Source organism: Tachyglossus aculeatus, chromosome 22 (assembly GCF_015852505.1).
Source record: "Tachyglossus aculeatus isolate mTacAcu1 chromosome 22, mTacAcu1.pri, whole genome shotgun sequence".
Lineage (NCBI taxonomy): Eukaryota > Metazoa > Chordata > Mammalia > Monotremata > Tachyglossidae > Tachyglossus > Tachyglossus aculeatus.
This window is the reverse complement of record NC_052087.1, coordinates 44,705,985-44,724,275: the sequence shown is the minus strand read 5'-3', so window position 1 is coordinate 44,724,275 and position 18,291 is coordinate 44,705,985.

Below are 18,291 nucleotides of genomic sequence, written 5' to 3'. Positions count from 1 at the left end.
ATATTGTGTGCATAATACTGTACTAAGCACTTGGGAGAGTTCTCTATAGCAATATAAATATAGATATATACACATCATTAATAAAATGAATAGAGCAATAAATATGTACAAATATATACAAGTGCTGTGGGGAGGGGAAGGGGGAAGGGCACAAGGAGGGAGTGGGGGTGGTGGGGAGGGGAGGAGCATGAGAGGAAAAAGGTGGGGCTTAGTCTGGGAAGGCCTCCTGGAGGAGGTGAGATCTCAGTAGGGCTTTGAAGGGAGGAAGTGAGCTAGTTTGGCGGATATGTGGAGGGAGGGCATTCCAGGCCAGGGATAGGATGTAGGCAAGGGGTCGACAGCAAAACAGGGTGAGAACGAGGCCCAGTGAGGAGGTTAGCGGCAGAGGAGTGGAGTGTGTGGGCTGGGCTGTAGAAGGAGAGAAAGGCTAGACTGTAAGCCTGTTGTTGGGTAGGGACCGTCTCTATATGTTGCCAACTTGTACTTCCCAAGTGCTTAGTACAGTGCTCTGCACACAGTAAGTGCTCAATAAATATGATTGAATGAATGAATGAATAGGAAGGGGCAAGGTGATGAAAAGCTTTGAAGCCAAAAGTTAGGAGTTTTTGCTTCATACGAAGATTGATAAGCTACCACTGGAGATTTTTGAGGAGGGGAGTGACATGCCCAGAGCATTTCTGTAGAACGATCATCCAGGCAGCAGAGTGAAGTACAGACTGAAGGGGGGCAGGGAAGACAGGAGGATGGGAGATCAGAAAGGAGGCTGATGCAGTAATCCAGTCAGGATAGGATGAGAGATTGAACCAACAATATGGCAGTTTGGATGGAGAGGAAAGGGCAAATCTTGGTAATGTTGTGAAGGTGAGACCAGCAGGTTTTGGTGACGAATTGGATGTGTAGAGTGAATAAGAGAGCGGAGTCAAGGTTGACACCAAGGTTGCGGGCCTGTGAGATGGGAAGGATGGTGGTGCTCTCTACAGAGATGGGAAAGTCAGGAAGATGACAGGGTTTGGGAGGGAAGATAAGTAGCTCAGTCTTGGACATGTTGAATTTTATATGGCGTGCAGACATCCAGATGGAGTTGTCCTGAAGGCAGGAGGAGATACGAGTCTGGAGGGAAGGAGAGAGAACAGTGGGTCGGGCCGCGAGGAGCTTGGCCACAAGCGGCGGCCCCTTTGCATGTGGAGCTTACTTCATCATCAGAGCGGCGGTGGTACATGCTGAGTGCACACTCCGGGACGGGCACTGAGCCCCCTCTCCATCCCCCCAGCCTTGCCTCCTTCCCTTCCCCACAGCACCTGTATATCTGTTTGTACGTATTTATTACTCTATTTTACTTGTACGTATTTGTTCTATTTATTTTATTCTGTTCGTTTTGTTGTCCATCTCCCCATTCTAGACTGTGAGCCCACTGTTGGGTAGGGACTGTCTCTATGTGTTGCCAACTTGGACTTCCCAAGCGCTTAGTACGGTGCTCTGCACACAGTCAGCGCTCAATAAATACAAATGAATGAATGAATGAACTTCCCAAGTGCTGAGTACAGTGCTCTGCACACAGTAAGCGCTCAATAAATACGATTGAATGAATGAGTGAATGTGTATATGTATATATGTTTGTACGTTTTTATTACTCTATTTTACTTGTACATATTCTATTTATTTTATTTGGTTAATATGTTTTGTTTTGTTGTCTGTCTCCCCTTTCTAGACTGTAAGCCCACTGGTGGGTAGGGACCGTCTCTAGATGTTGCCAACTTGGACTTCCCAAGCACTTAGTACAGTGCTCTGCACACAGTAAGCGCTCAATAAATGCGATTGAATGAATGATGAATGAATGTAGATTTGGGTGTCATTTGCGTAGAGATGATAATTGAAGCTGTAGGAGCAAATGAGTTCACCAAGGGAGTGAGTATAGATGGAGAACAGAACGGGGGAGGGCATTCTGGGTCAGAGGTAGGATGTGGGTCAGGGGTCGACGGTGGGACAGGTGAGATCGAGGCATGGTGAGAAGATTAGCACCAGAAGAGTGGAGTGTGCAGGCTGGGCTACTCTGCTGTTCTCTCCCAAGTGCTTTGAGCATTGCTCCACAAGGACCTGACCATTCTGGTTACTTATTCAGCTCCCCTTCTTGGAGAGGCAGCGTAGCTCAGTGGAAAGAGCATGGGCTTGGGAATCAGAGCTCATGTGTTCGAATCCCAGCTCCACCAATTGTCAGCTGTGTGACTTTGGGCAAGTCACTTCACTTCTCTGTGCCACTGTTTCCTCACCTGTAAAATGGGGATTAAGACTGTGAGCCCCACGTGAGACAACCTGATCATCTTATTTCCTCCCCAGTGCTTAGTACAGTGCTTTGCACACGGTAAGTGCTTAACAAATGCCATTATTATTATTATTATTATTATTATTCCTTTCAGGAACCCCATCCAATTTCACTCCTTTTTCCCAATCAGTCTTCTGTAGTCTCCTCCGAATCTGCAACGTTCCCATCGAAGTCCATGGTGCCTCTCGTCTAGGATGTCTGAGACCATGATTATTTAGGGGCCTTCCCTGATAAGCCTATCCACCCTCCCCTCACCGTGAACTATGTGTGTGGCCGTGTACCCTTTAGGTACTTTGATACTCACCCCAGCCCCACAGCAGCTGTAACTATCCTTACACTCTACTATATCCCTTCTTAGAAATGTATTTAAACGTCTGTCTCCCCTCATAGACTATAAATTCCTTGTGTGCAAGGATCACGACTACCAACTCTATTATATTGTACTTTCCCAAGCTCTTGGCCTCTCAGGGTCACACATGGAGAGTTTCTAGTAGTCTACCAGTCTGGACTACAGGAGAGTCAAGCAGAGGCCTACCCATTCCATTTCTACCTTGGGCAGTGGCTAGAGAGTGGAAGGCAATCTGCTACAAGTCAAAACTCAACTGTGCTGGGCAGCAGAGGCACGGGAGAGAGTCAAGGGCAGAGACTAGAGTTTACTGCGCAGAAGGCGGCAATGGTAAACCATTTTTACCAAGAAAACTCTATGGATACACTACCAGTGCAATTACAGATGGATGTGGGGTGTTCTGGGAGAGATGTGTACATGGCGTTGCAATGGGTCGGAGACAACTCGTCGGCATAAGACAAGACATGCTCTTGGTACAGTGTTTTGCACCCAGTAAGCATTCGATAAATGATTGATTTATCAATCATTGATTGAGATGATTAAAAAGAGCTCTTCTGTCGGACTGTAAACTCCCTGAGGGCAGGGATTAAGCATTTTCCCTCAATTGTACTTTCTCAGACTCTCAGTAATAATAATAATAATAATAATAATAATAATAATAATAATAATATTTGTTAAGAGCCTACTATGTACCAAGCACTGTTCTAAGCGCTGGTGGGGATACAAGGTAATCAGGTTGTCCCACGTGGGGCTCAGTCTTAACCCCCATTTTACAGATAAGATAACTGAGGCACTGAGAAGTTAAATGACTTGCCCAAAGTCACCCAGCTGACAAGTGACAGAGCCCGGATGAGAGCCCATGACCTCTGACTTCCAAGCCCATGCATTTCTACTGAGCCAAAGTGCTTCTGCTCGGAGTGTATGATCAGTAAGTACAATTGATTGACAGAATGCAGCTCAGAGGTGCAGAGTGGTCTAATAGAAAGAGCCCTGGTCTGGGTGTCAGAGGATCTGGGTTCTAATTCCAGTTCTGCCACTTACCTGCTCTGTGACCTTGGGCTAGCCCCTTAAGTCTGTGCTCATTTCCTCAACAGTATAATAAAGATTCAATACTTGTTTTTCCTCCTCCTTAGACTGTAAGCTCCATGTGGGACAGGGAGTCTGACCTGATTAGCTTGACTCTATCCCAGTGCTCAGTACAGTGCTTGATACAAAATAAGCACTTAAGACATACCACAATTATTATTAAGATCCACCCCATCTAGAGCCAGAAGACCTCTCCAACAGAGAGCCCTTGGACGTCTGACACAGGGTACGTGCATTTTGGACTATTAGAGGCTCTTTTCTCCAAGTCTGACTCCCTGGGCATGTGCAATTGGGCTACTGGAGGCCCCTTTTTCAAATTCTGACTCCCCAGGCTAGAGGCAGCCCTAAGGGACCCTCGGTGAGAAAAAGTGTCCAGGACAAATTTGAAATGTGTTGTTTTTTCAGCAGATAATATCATCAAATCGCAGGCCCCTTGCAGCTGTCTTAATGTCATATTTCCATTTGCCTTACTGTGGGAGACAGTTTTCCAATGGCAGACCGATGAATTTGTTTTGGTTATCTGCTTGTTTCCAATAAGTTAAAATTGCAGGAAACATGGTGAATTTTCCTCAATTAATCTGCACACCAGAGGTGCTTTTTACAAGTCTGAAGTCCATGCAAATAATTCCTGATTAGAGGAAATTGGGGCCGTGAGGAGCTGGGTGGAGAGAGGAGAAATCCCTCTCCCAGAGAAATTCTATTCATTTTCTAAGTCTGCCAATATTTTGATAATCAAATTATAAGGAATTGAATGGCAGGTTTGTAAACAATTCTTTTTGCAACAAAGTGTTCTTAAACTGTCAGTTACTGGTAATTCCTATGAGAACCCTTGTCAAACAGGGTGGCTTGGGGAAAAGAGCACAGAGACTGAGAGTTGTGATTCCCAAGTTCTAATCTGGCTTCTCCACTTGCCTGCTGTGTGAGCTTGGACAAGTCACTTAACTGTTCTGGGCCTCAGTTTCCTGAGCTGTAAAAGGGGGATTAAATACCTGTTCTCCCTCTCTTAGACTGTGAGCTCTATGTGGGACAGGGACTGTGCCTGACCTGATTATTTTATTTTTAATTCAGTACTTAATACAATGCCTGGCTTTGAATAAGCACTTAAATACCAGACTTATTATTCCTTTAACATTTTGCTTCTAGGCTTATGTCTTACAGTCGCTTAAGGAGCTTATGATTGTTGTATAAACAGGAAAGAACTGAATCTCCCCTATGTCTCCCTTTTCCTGGGACTGCATCCAACTCTTCCCAGAAAACATCTCTTCCCCTCTAACCTGTGAGCTCGTTGTGGACAGGAACTGTGTCGCTTTGTTGTTGTACTGTACTCTCCCAAGTGCTTCGTACAGTGTGATTGAATGAATAAATGAATTGAATGCTTACCTTGTGCTGAGCACTGTACTAAGAGATTTTTAAAAAGTACAGTACAACAGAGTTGGTAGATGTGATCCCTGCCCACAAGACGCTTACTATCTACAATCTTGCTCTCCTGACGTATTCTTATTCCTTCCTGTTTTATATTTTCTCTTCCTTTATTTCTTGCTATTAATGTGAATTGTTTTTTTCTGACTCCCCCTTTAGATTCTAAAATTCTTAAGGGCTGGAATCATGTGTCTTCCTTTGGCTGTAATTTCCCAAGTGCTTAATTCCATGCTTCACATTCATTTGCTCAATTAAAAGTCCACCAATGAATTGACCGAATTGTCCACTGTGGGTGGGACGAATCTCTGAGCTGTTAAAACCCATTACTATGTCCAAGAGGCTCTACTGGTGAGAGGTGACAGCAACATAATGGAATGGTTGTGATCTTCAGTTTCCAGCCAGGGGAATTCTTGGAAGATTTTTCAACATCCTTTACCCCTTACCCTCTGTTCCTCCTTCTCACTCATTCATTCATTCAATCATATTTAATGAGAGCTTACTGTGTGCAGAACACTGTACTAAATGCTTGGGAAAGTATAGTACAACAAGAAACAGACACATTCTCTTCGCACAACAAGCTAGCTATGCTTTCTCTTTATAAGCCAGCTAACAAGTAGCTGCTGGATGGAGAAGGAGTGAGCAATATCTTTCCAGTGAAGACCTGGAAAAATCCCATTTGTCTGCTGTGTGACTTGGGTAAGTCACTTCACTTCTCTGTGCCTCAGTTACCTCATCTGTAAAATGGGGATTAAGATGAGGAGCCCCATGCGCTACAGGGACTGTTTCCAACATGATTATCCTGTATCCACCCCAGCACTTAGTACAATGACTGGCACATAATAACTGTTTAACAAATATCATTTAAAAAGTGAACTTTGGGGAACAAAAGCCCATGATCTCCAGCTGTGGACATGAAGGTGTCTAGTGATATAATAATGATAGTGTTTACTGTGTGCTGCTTATGTGCCAAGAATTGTGCCAAACCAAAGGATAGATAATCACATTAGAAACAGTCCCTATCCCACACAGAACTCACAACCTAAGCAAGTGGGAAAGTGGGCATTTTATCCCCAGGCTATAGCAGAGGACCCCTCTCAGGGTCACACCTGGAGAGTTTAGAGTACTCTACTAGTCTCGACTATGGGAGGGAGAGTCAAGCAGAGGACTGTCCATTCCATTCCATTCCTAGTTTGGGCAGTGGCTAGTGAGTGGAAGGCAATTTTCTACAAGTCAAAACTCACCTGTGCTGGGCAGCAGCAGCATGGGAGAGAGTTGAGGGTGGAGACTCAAATTTATTGTGTGGAAGGAGGCAATGGTAAAACATTTCCTTACTTTTACCAAGAAAACTCTACAAATACACTTCCAGAGCAATTGCCGATGGAGGTGGTGTGTTCTGGGACAGATGTGTCCATAGAATCGCTATGGGTCAGAGACAACTCAGTGGCATAAGACAAGACAATAGCAGAGGAAGCTGAGGAATGCAGAAATTAAGTGACTTGCCCAAGGTCACAAAACAGGCAAGTGATGGAGTCAGGTCTAAAGCCAGTCTGGTGCTCTCTCAACTAGATCAGGCTACTATCTTGCCAGGAAAGACACATCTATGAGCAACAGATGGAAGAGAAGTGGCATGGCTCAGTGGAAAGATCACGGGCTTTGGAGTCAGAGGTCGTGGGTCCAAATCCCAGTTCTGCAAATTGTCAGCTGGGTGACTTTGGGCAAATCACTTAACTTCTCTGAATCTCAGTTCCCTCATCTGTAAAATGGGGATTAAAACTGTGAGTCCCACGTGGGACAACTTGATCACCTTGTATTCCCCCCCGCCCCCCCCCCCCCAGAGCTTAGAACAGTGCTTGGCACACAGTAAACACTTAACAGATGCCATCATCATCATCAAGAAGTGCCTGTGATTAGTCGGTGGAATTGTTGAGTCTCCCAGCCACACAGCACTTATGTACATAGCTGTATTTTAATATTTAATATTTTATATATATTATATTATGTTTACATTTATATTTTATATAAATATATGTTTTTATATTTCAATATTTTATATTAATGTCTGTCTCCCCTCTAGACTGTAAGCTCGTTGTGGACAAGGAAGTTGTTTATTGCTATAATGTACTCTACCAAGCCTTTAGTACAGTGCTCTGCACACGCTAAGCACTCAATCAATCAATCGATCGTATTTATTGAGCACTTACTGTGTGCAGAGCACTGTACTAAGCACTTGGGAAGTACAAGTTGGCAACACATAGAGACAGTCTCTACCCAACAGTGGGCTCACAGTCTAGAAGTGGGCTCCACCGGCTGACTTAGTGACTAGCCGGCAGGCATGTTCTATTTTGACTTCCTCCCAGTGATGTGCCCCCTCAGAAATAACCTCTGCTGGCCCTTTCTGTAGCAGCGGAATACTTGGAAGAGACTTAGGCTGACTCACACTAAGAGTTTTGAAGTATTTAACCCCTATGATGCTTATTTGGAGTGGCAGTGTGGGCTGGTGGAAAGACCACGGGTCTGGGGGTTGGGGGTTCTGCCTCTTCCCTGCTGCGTGACCTTGAGCAAGTCACTTCTCTGACCCCCAGTTTCCTCATCTGTAAAATGGGGATTAAATACCTGTTCTCTCTCTCCCATAGATTGTGAGTCACAGGAGGGACAGAGACTGTGTCCAACCCAATTAACTTGTATATACCCCAGTGATGAGTACAGTGTTTGGCACATAGTAAGCACTTTACAAATAAAAATAATGGCATTTGTTAAGTGCTTACTATGTGCCACTAGACACTGTTCTAAGCATTGGGGTAGATACAAGGTTATCAGGTTGCCCCACATGTGGCTCACAGTCTTAATCCCCATTTTACAGATGAGGTAACTGAGGCCCAGAGAAATGAAGTGATTTGCCTAAAGTCACACAGCTGACAAGTAGTGGAGTTAGGATTAGAACCTACGACCTCTGACTCGCAAGCACGTGCTCTTTCCCCTAAACCACGCTGCTCCCCATTAATATCATTATCATTAATACTATTGTAAGTTCTTTGTGGGCAGGGAACATGTCTGTCAACTCTGTTATATTGTACTCTCCCAAGCACTTAGTACAGTGCTCTGCACACAGTAAGTGCTCAATCAAGACCAATGATTAATTGGTAGTAATTCTAGTTGATGATAAAGTCAGAACCTTCCTTTCTCTTTTCAGTCCAGCTGGAAGAGTCCCTGGAAACAAATTTGAATCTAGACTGTAAGCACATTGTGGGCAGGGAATGTGTCTCCCAGCTCTTTAATATTGCAATGTTAATAATAATAATTGTAGTATACGTTAATAATTGCGGTATCTGTTAAATGCTTACTATGTGGCAGGCATGCTTCTAAGTGCTGAGGTGGATACAAACCTTGTCCCACTATCCCAGCTCCACCACTGCTGTGTGCTGTCTGTTGTGTGACCTTGGGCAAAACACTTCACTTCTCTGGGCCTCAGTTACCTCATCTGTAAAATAGGAATTTAGAGTCTGAGCCCTGTATGGGACAGGGACTATGTCCATCCTGACTAACTTGAATCTATCCCAGTACTTAGAACAGTGCTTGGCACACAGTAAGCAATTAACAAGTACCATAATTATTATTAGTGGCAGCAAGTGCATGTGCATGGTATGTGGTTAATACATACCATTGTTTGATTGTATTCTGTGGTCAGGGAGTTTCTGTCCAGCAATGTCAATCCAGCCTACATGGATGATTTTAATAATGATAATATCAACAACAATAATAATAATAATAGTAATAATGGTATTTATTAAGCGCTTTACTGTGCCGGGCACTGTGTTAAGCACTGGGGTGGGTACAAGCAGGTCAGGTTGGACACAGTCCCTGTCTCATGTGGGGCTCGCAGTCTCAATCCCCATTTTACAGATGAGGGAACTGAGGCCCAGAGAAGTGAAGTGACTTGCCCAAAGTCACACAGCAGACAAGTGGTGGAGCCGGAATTAGAACCCATGACCTTCTGACTCCCAGGCCCGTGCTCTAGCCACTAGGCTATGCAGGTCTAACTGGAACCTCCTGGTTCTCCTGGACTTGTAGATTTACCTGGCAAATTTTTCTAACCATTAAAGTAGCATATAAACTGGCTCTATTTGTTCCCTGATTCATAGCATTCCAGGGCTGATACTAGATTTCCTTCTCAAGTTCTCAATAATAATAATAATAATAATAATAATGGCATTTGGTAAGTGCCTACTATGTGCAAAACACTTCTAAGCGCTGGGGAGGTTACAAGATGATCAGGTTGTCCCACGGGGGGCTCACAGTCTTAATCCCCATTTTTACAGATGAGGTAACTGAGGCATAGAGAAGTGAAATGACTTGCCTAAAGTCACACAGCTGACAATTGGCAGAGCTGGGATGACCGGGATGACCCATGACCGCTGACTCCAAAGCCTATGCTCTTTCCACTGAACCACGCTGCTTCTCCTTTCTCCCAACATCATTATCATCAGTAGTATTTACTGAGTGCTTATTCTATGCAGAGCACCATACTAAACACTTCTGAGAGTACAATACAACAGAGTTGGTAGACACATTCCCTGCCCACAACAAGCTTACAGTCTAGGGGGGAGACAGACATTAATATAAATAAATCATCTATAATTTTTATATATATAATTGTGGGTGAATATCAAATGCCCAAAGGTCACAGATCCAATTGCACATATGACACAGATGGGAGAAACCATCCACACCACCAGAATTTGGGATGAAAATGCTATGCTCTGATCTGAGTGTGTAGACTCATGCTTTGCTTTTCTCTCTTCCACTTCCAAGTTCCCCTGAGAGACACGCTGTTTGAAACCCAAGTATGGCATGATTTACTAATAACGTAATATGACATTCACAAATGTAAATTCCATGACCCAGAATTCATTCTCTTCTGTCAGTGAAGAAAATGAATCAAGGATGTCATTTCTATTTTAATTCAGTCCCTGGGAGTTTCTCTGTCTAACCTTGAAACAGACTTCAGACAAGAATACATTTGCAAGTTTGGGTACAGTGGTTTCGTGGGTTTACTTTTTGAGCTGAATAAATACCTGCCGGACTTCTCTTCAGACCTCTGATAGCTTTCTTCACTAGACATGAGATCATGAAATACAATTCCATGGGCTTCAGTTGGATTTTCGTGTTCTTAGAGAATGATCAAATAAAAAGATCCCACAGACATATTTCCAAAAAAGAGCATTTCAAACTATCAATCATTCATGTTTATTGAGTACTTGCTGTGTACAGAGCGCTGTACTAGGCACTTGGGAGAATACAATATAACGTAGTTGGTAAACATGTTCCCTGATCATAGCGAGTTTACAGTCTAGAAGGGGAGTCAGACCTTAATAGAAATAAATTACAGATATGTACATAACTGCTGTGGAGCTGAGGGAGAGGTGAATAAATCCCAGAGCAAGGATGACGCAGAGAGCGTGGGAGAAGAGGAAATGAGGGTTTAATCAGGGAAGGCTTCGTGGAGGAACTTGGTTTTTAATAAGGTTTTGAAGGTAGGAGAGTGATTGACTGTCAGATATGAAGACGGAGTGTGTTGCAGGGCAGAAGCAGGTCATGGGTGAGAGGTTAGCAGTGAGACAGATGAGACTGAGGTACAGTGAGTAGGTTGGTATTAGAGGAGTGAAGTGTGCAGGCTGGGTTATAGTAGGAGATCATAGTGGTAAGTTAAGAGAGGGTGAAGAGATTGAGTGTTTTACAGCCAACGGTAAGGGGTTCCCATTTAATGCAGAGGTGGATGGGTAACCCCTGGAGATTCTTTAGGAGTGGGAAAATCTGGACCGAACATTTATGTAGAAAGATGAACCAGGCAGCAGAGTGAAGTATGGACTGATGTGGGGAGAGACGGGTTAATGAGGTGGCAGATGCAGTAATCAAGGTGGGATAAGATAAATGCTTGGATTAATGTGGTAGCAGTTTGGGTGGAGAAGAAAAGGTGGATTTTAGAAATGTTGTGAAGGTTGAACGAACAAGATTTGGTGACGGATTGATTGCATTTGTATCAAAGCGGGTATAACTTTACCAGCCTTGACTATTATGGATGGCAATGTCACTTTTATATGTAAAGTTATGGGTAACGGCTTGAAATTCTTTAGCATAAATATTAAGTTCTTGCCCTTCTCCACCCTCCCCGCAGCCCAACCCCTACCAATCCCCCAGAAACAAGACATGTGAGCAGTTCTACAGTACCAGTTTTGTTTAAACACAAATCCTCTACTGTATAACTTCGGTGGTGGAGAGGTGAATTACACTGATGCTAAGCAAAGCTACTGAAAGCTTGCTGTGTCCCAAATTCCTGAGCCTCTGGGCAGGTCTGTGTACATCTCAGTACAAGTACTCTTATCTTCATTTTCTCACTACTTTCCCTTCCTCCTCAAAGTCAAAACAATACGATGTGCTTCCAGGACAGTGCCTGGACCTGATCAATCAAATAATCCAATTGATTAAGCGCTTACTGAGTGCAGAGCATTGTACTAAGCATGAGGGAGACTACAGTATAAAGAGTTGATAGATATGTTCCCTGCCCACATAGAGCTTACAATCTCTGTTGTCTGTGGCCCAGTTATATAATCAGTTTTTGTTTTTTCTGCACAACTCTAAAACCATAAATTCCCCCACCCCTAAATCTACTCTATCGCTTTTCTCCCCTTGTAGGCTGTAAGCTTGGACAGGGGTCATGTCTATCAACTCTATTGCATTGTACTTTTCCAAGTGTTCATATAGCACTCTGCACACTGTAAGTATTCAATAAATACCACCGAGAGACTGGTAGATGTAAGCCCCCTATGGGACAAGGATTGTATCTGGATTTCACTACTTTTGTATTCGCGCCAGCACTTAGAACATTGCTAGGCACAAATCAAATGCTCAATAAACAGCACCTCGAGGCTGTAAGCTCGTTGTTGGCAGGGAACATTTCTACTTATTGTTGTATTGTATTGTCCAAACTCTTAGTACAGTGCTCTGCACACAATAAGCACTCAATAAGTAAGACTGAACAAATGAATGAATGGCTTATGATGAGGATAGATGGTTAGCTTTGTGGTCTCAGTGGGTTGGGATGTCAATCAATTAATCAATCGTATTTATTGAGTGCTTACTGAGTGCAGAGCACTGCACTAAGCACTTGGAGAGAGAGAGTACGATGGAACAGAGTTGGTAGACATGTTTCATTGTATCCGACTTAGGGAAAGAGCACTGTTACCCTCAGTAAGGAGTCCCACTGCACAATTATGGCCAGAAAATAGTTAAACAATGTAGATAATTTATTTTCTCTGCAGCTGGTATAGTTGTTCTTTCCAGCATGAAAAAAATGTGTTGAGACCAGAAAACATTTTTTGGAGAAGTATCATCTTCAATAATAACAATTCTGGTATTTGCCTGCTACATGCCAAGCACTGTGCTAAGTGCTGGGGTAGATAGAATACATTCAGGTCAGACATCGTGTCTTTCCCATACAGGGCTCACAGTCTAGTGGAGCCAACTCAGGTGGGCCCTGAAGATTCAAATGGACCGTAGACCCACAGACACACATGATGCCACATGTGATGCCAGACATGGAACATGGTGAGGTGATGACACATGCGCCACTGTGGAAGTCTCTTTAAGGCCATGCTAGCTTAGAACATTTTTCTAACCCTCCAATTCCACCAGATAGAAATAATAATAATCCTGGTAGTCGCTTAGAGCATACTCTGCGTATGTACTGTACTCAGTTCTGGGGTAGGTACAAGATAGTCAGGTCAGACCCAGCGTGGCTCAGTGGAAAGAGCCCGGGCTTTGGAGTCAGAGATCATGGGTTCTAATCCCAGCTCCACCAGTTGTCAGCTGGGTGGCTTGGGCAAGTCACTTAACTTCTCTGGGCCTCAGTTACCTCATCTGGAAAATGGGGATGAAGACTGTAAGCCCCCCTGATTACCTTGTCACCTCCCCAGCACTTAGAACAGTGCTTTGCACATAATAAGTGCTTAATAAACACCATCATCATTATTATATGGAACTCACAGTCTAAGTAAGTCTGCCCCTGCTCTCTCTCCCTCCCTCCAGGCTCGTATCTCCTCCTGCCTTCAGGACATCTCCATCTGGATGACTGCCCTCCATCTAAAACTCAACATGTCCAATACTGAACTCCTTATCTTCCCTCCCAAACCCTGCCCTCTCCCTGACTTTCCCATCACTGTTGACGGCACTACCGTCCTTCCCATCTCACAAGCCCGCAACCTTGATGTTATCCTCGACTCCACTCTCTCATTCACCCCTCACATCCAATCCGTCACCATAACCTGCCAGTCTCACCTCCGCAACATCACCAAGATCTGCCCTTTCCTCACCATCCAAACCGCTACCCTGCTCATTCAATCACTCATCCTATCCCGACTGTATTACTGCATTAGCCTCCTCTCCGATCTCCCATCCTCCTGTCTCTCCTCACTTCAATCCATACTTCACACCGCTGCCCGGATCGTCTTTGTGCAGAAACGCTCTGGACATGTTAATCCCCTCCTCAAAAATCTCCAGTGGCTACCAATCAACTTATGCATCAGGCAAAAACTCCTCATCCTCGGCTTTAAGGGTCTCCATCACCTTGCCCCCTCCTACCTCACCTCCCTTCTCTCCTTCTACAGCCCAGCCCGCACCCTCCACTCCTCTGCCGCTAATCTCCTCACTGTGCCTCGTTCTTGCCTGTCCCGCCATCGACCCCCGGCCCACGTCATCCCCCTGGCCTGGAATGCCCTCCCTCCACACATCCGCCAAGCTAGCTCTCTTTCTCCCTTCAAAGCCCTACTGAGAGCTCACCTCCTCCAGGAGGCCTTCCCAGACTGAGCCCCCTCCTTCCTCTCCCCCTCCCCATAGCACCTGTATATATGTATATATGTGTTTGTACGCATTTATTACTCTATTTATTTATTTATTTTACTTGTACATATTTATTCTATTTTATTTTGTTAATACGTTTTGTTTTGTTGTCTGTCTCCACCTTCTAGACTGTGAGCCTGCTGTTGGGTAGGAACCATCTCTATATGTTGCCAACTTGTACTTCCCAAGCACTTAGTACAGTGCTCTGCACACAGTAAGCGCTCAATAAATATGAATGAATGAATGAATGAATGAATGAATGAATGAAAGTAGGAGGGTGCTCACTGTGGGCAGGGAATGTGTGTTGTATTATACTCTCCCAAGTGCTTAGTACAGTGCTGTGCACACAGTGAGTGCTCAATAAATACAATTGAGTGGAAGAATGAGACAGGTATTGAATCCCAATTTTACATACGAGGAAACTGACGCACAGAGAAGTGACTTGCCCCAGGCCACACAGCTGGCAAGTGGCAGAATGGGGATTAGAACACAGAGCCTCTGACTCCCAAGCTGGTGCTCTTTCCAATAAACCCTATTACCGCCCCTCTAAACACAGACACCACTTCCGAGACAAGGAACTCGAGAGCAGGAGCTGAGGCAGTGGGAGATGGTGGCTTTAACGAAGTGACGGTCCAGGGTGTTCAGTGCCACCTCAGCCCTGGCAGAGACAGGCCGGCTGCAGACCGAAAACGATGCCCGTTTTGAGCGGCAGGCGGCAACTTTTCCTCAGGACACAGTGCGGGGGTTTGTCTCCCGATCAAGAATGTTCTGTAACAGATACGACCTAACTTGCCGCTGAGACTCCGGGGAAAGAGAAGCCCACTTCCAGCACACCTAATTTTACTGTAATTGGCTCAAAGGCCCTGATTATATCAAGTTCCAGAAATTACGAGTGAACCAGACAGTTAGTCCACAACAGCCGGTCGACAAATTATTGGCTCAAGTGTTGTCATTATTAAATGCTGTGGTGAAAGCATGGAGCTCAGATACTTAGTCCAGCAAGGACTGATCCAAAAATGATAGGTTCCAGAAGGCCAAAATTCAATTCACTTTGGATTTGGAACTGACTCCTGTGACACACACACACACACACACACACACACACACACACACACACACACACACACACGCACACACGCACACACGCACACACACACACACACACACAATGGCTACTGTTTCAAGCACAACCACTAAGCAAACACCATCAGACTTCACAACATTGCCAGCCCACAAAACAGAAAGGATTCTGATTCTGTTTCTTCTAAAATTTTAATGACTAATCCTTTCCTTCTCTACCCTAAAAAATATGAAGCAGCATGATCTAGTGCTCTATGAGTCAGCTGGGTGACCTTGGGTAAGTCATTTAATTTCTCTGAGCCTCAGTTTCCTCATCTGTAAAATGAGGATTCAATACCCATTCTCCTCCCAGCTCTGGTGCTGAGCCCCATGTGGGACAGGGAATATGTCCAGCTTCATCATCTTATATCTACCTCAGTACTTAGGACAGTGCTTGGCACATAGTGCTCTTAACAAATACCTCAATCAAGCAATCATATTTATTGAGCATTTACTGTGAGCAGAGCGCACTTGGGAGAGTATAACAGAGTTGGTAGATACATTCCCTTCCCATAAGGAGTTTACAATCTAGAGGGAAGAGACAAACATTAAAATAAATTTTGGATATGTTCGTAAGTGCTGTGGGGCTGAAGGTGGGCTGAATAAAGGGCACAAATCCAAGTGCGAGGGTGATGTAAAAGAGGGAGGGAGTAGGGGAAAGGAGGGCTTAGTCGGGGAAGGCCTCTTGGAGGAGATGTGATTTTAATAAGGCTTTTAAAGCAGGGAAAGTGATGTTCAGTCAGAAATGAAGGGGAGGGGAGTTCCAGGCCAGAGACAGGGCAAGGGCATGGGATCAATGGCAAGACAGATGGGACTGAGGTACAGGCAGTATATTGGTGTTAGAGGAGCCAAGTGAGAGTGCTGGGTTGTAGCAGGAAATCTGTGAAATAAGGTAGAGGGGGCAAGGTGCTTGAGTGTTTTCCAGTCAGTAGTAAGGAGAAGTGGCATGCCCTAGTGGATAAAGCACAGGCCTGGGAGTCAAAGGACCTGGGTTCTAATTCCAGCTCTGCCACCTGCCTGCTACGTGACCTTGGGCAAGTTACTTAACTTCTGTGTGCCTCAGTTTCCTCAACTGCAAAATGAGGATTCAATACTTGTTCACCCTCCTACTTAGACTATGAGACCCATGTGGGACTGTACAGATCTGTATCTGGCCTGATTAACTTGTGTTTAACCCAGGGCTTAGAACAGTGCTTGACACATAGTAAATGCTTAACAAATACCATTAAATAATAATTTTAAAAGAGTTCCATTTGATACAGAGATGGATGAGCTACCACTGGAGGTTCTAGAGGAGTGGGGAAACATGGACTGAACGTGTTTTTTACAAAAGTGATCTGGGCAGGAGAGTGAAGTATGCATCGAAGTGGGGAAAGGAGGCAGAGAGGTCAGCAAGGAGGCTGATGAAGTAGTCAAGTAGCCTATTATTGTTAATATTATTATGTTTATAGAAAAATCACATTATAGGACTCAAGGTTTGATTGATTCCACATGCGAGCACATGGCTATTTATTTCTACACCACATCTACTTGGGGATTGTACTCTGTCTAGACCTATGTTCCCTGATTCTTCAGTAGCATTCCATCTGAACTGTGGAATGAGAATGCATGTTGCAGACCTGGATGTAATAAAATCATTTAGGGTTTAAAATATTAAGGACTAGTATATCAGTTGTCTTGAGTTAAGGTAAGTAATATTCTCTTTGAACAGTTAAGTAAATAGTATTTGTTAAGTGCTTAATATATACCGAGCATTATATTGAGTTCAGGTTTAGGTACAAGATAATCAGGTCAGATAGAGAAGCAGCGTGGCTTAGTGGAAAGAGTATGGGCTTGGGAATCAGGGGTCATAGGTTCTAATCCCAACAACGCCACTTGTCAGTAGTGTGACTTTGGGCAAGTCACTTAACTTCTCTATGCTTCAGTTACCTCATCTGTAAAACGGGGATTAAGTTTGTGAGCCCCACGTGGGACAACCTGATTACTTTATATCCACCCCAGCACTTAGAACAGTGCCTGGCACATAGTAAGCACTTAACAAATACCATCATTGTTATTATTATACAGTCCCTGTCCCACTTGAGGCTCACAATCTAAGAGGAAAGGAGAAATAACATCGAATCCTAATTTCCAGATGAGGAAACTGAGGCCTAGAGCAGTTAAGTGACTTGTCTGAAGTCACAAACCAGGAAATGATTGAGGCAGAATTAGAAACCAGGTCTCTTGATTCTCAAGTCTGTGCACTTTCCACTAAGCCATACTGCTTCTCTCTAGGCCATGCTACTTCTGTAAACCGAGGCCCAGAGAAGATCAGCGACTTGCCCAGTGTTTCAAAGTAGTCTATAAGCTTTCCCCTTAAACTGCAAACTCCTTTTAGGCAGGGATGGTGCCCAACTCTTTTACATTGTACTCTCCCAAGGGCTTTGTGCAGTGCTCTGCACACAGTAAGCACTCAATAAATACCACTGATAGATTGGCCTACTGAAATCAATACCAGTACCAGGACTAGAACCCAAATCTCCATTCCCTCTCCTGTGCTTTTCCCACTGATTCTCTCACTGATCCTCCTAAACTTCTCATTGGGGATCCCATTAGGGATTTTTTCCAGGTTCATAGTGCTGAGTGAAAGGCGCTGAGTGTCATTAACGGCAGATGGGCAGGATAAGAATGAAGTCTCCTATCGGGAATGACCGAAGAGTCTGATTTTTAAAGTCTCAGGAGCAAGAACGTGAGAAGCAGCATGGCTCAGTGGAAAGCACACGGGCCTGGGAGTGAGAAAGCCTACTAATTACCTGCTGTGTGACCTAAGGCAAATCCCTTAACTTAACTGTGTGTCAGTTTCCTCATCTGGAAAATAGGAATTGAATAACCATCCCCCTTCTCCTTTAGAATGTGAGCCCCACATGGGACAGGGGTGGTGCCTGACCTGATCATCTTGTCCCTACCCAGTAATGACACCTAGTAAACCCTTAATAAATCAATCGATCAATGGTATTTATTGAGCACTTAATATGTGCAGAGCTCTGTACTGTTTGGGAAAGTACAATACAACATAATTAGCAAACACGTTCCCTGCTCACAAAGAGCTTACAGTCTAGAGGGAGACAGA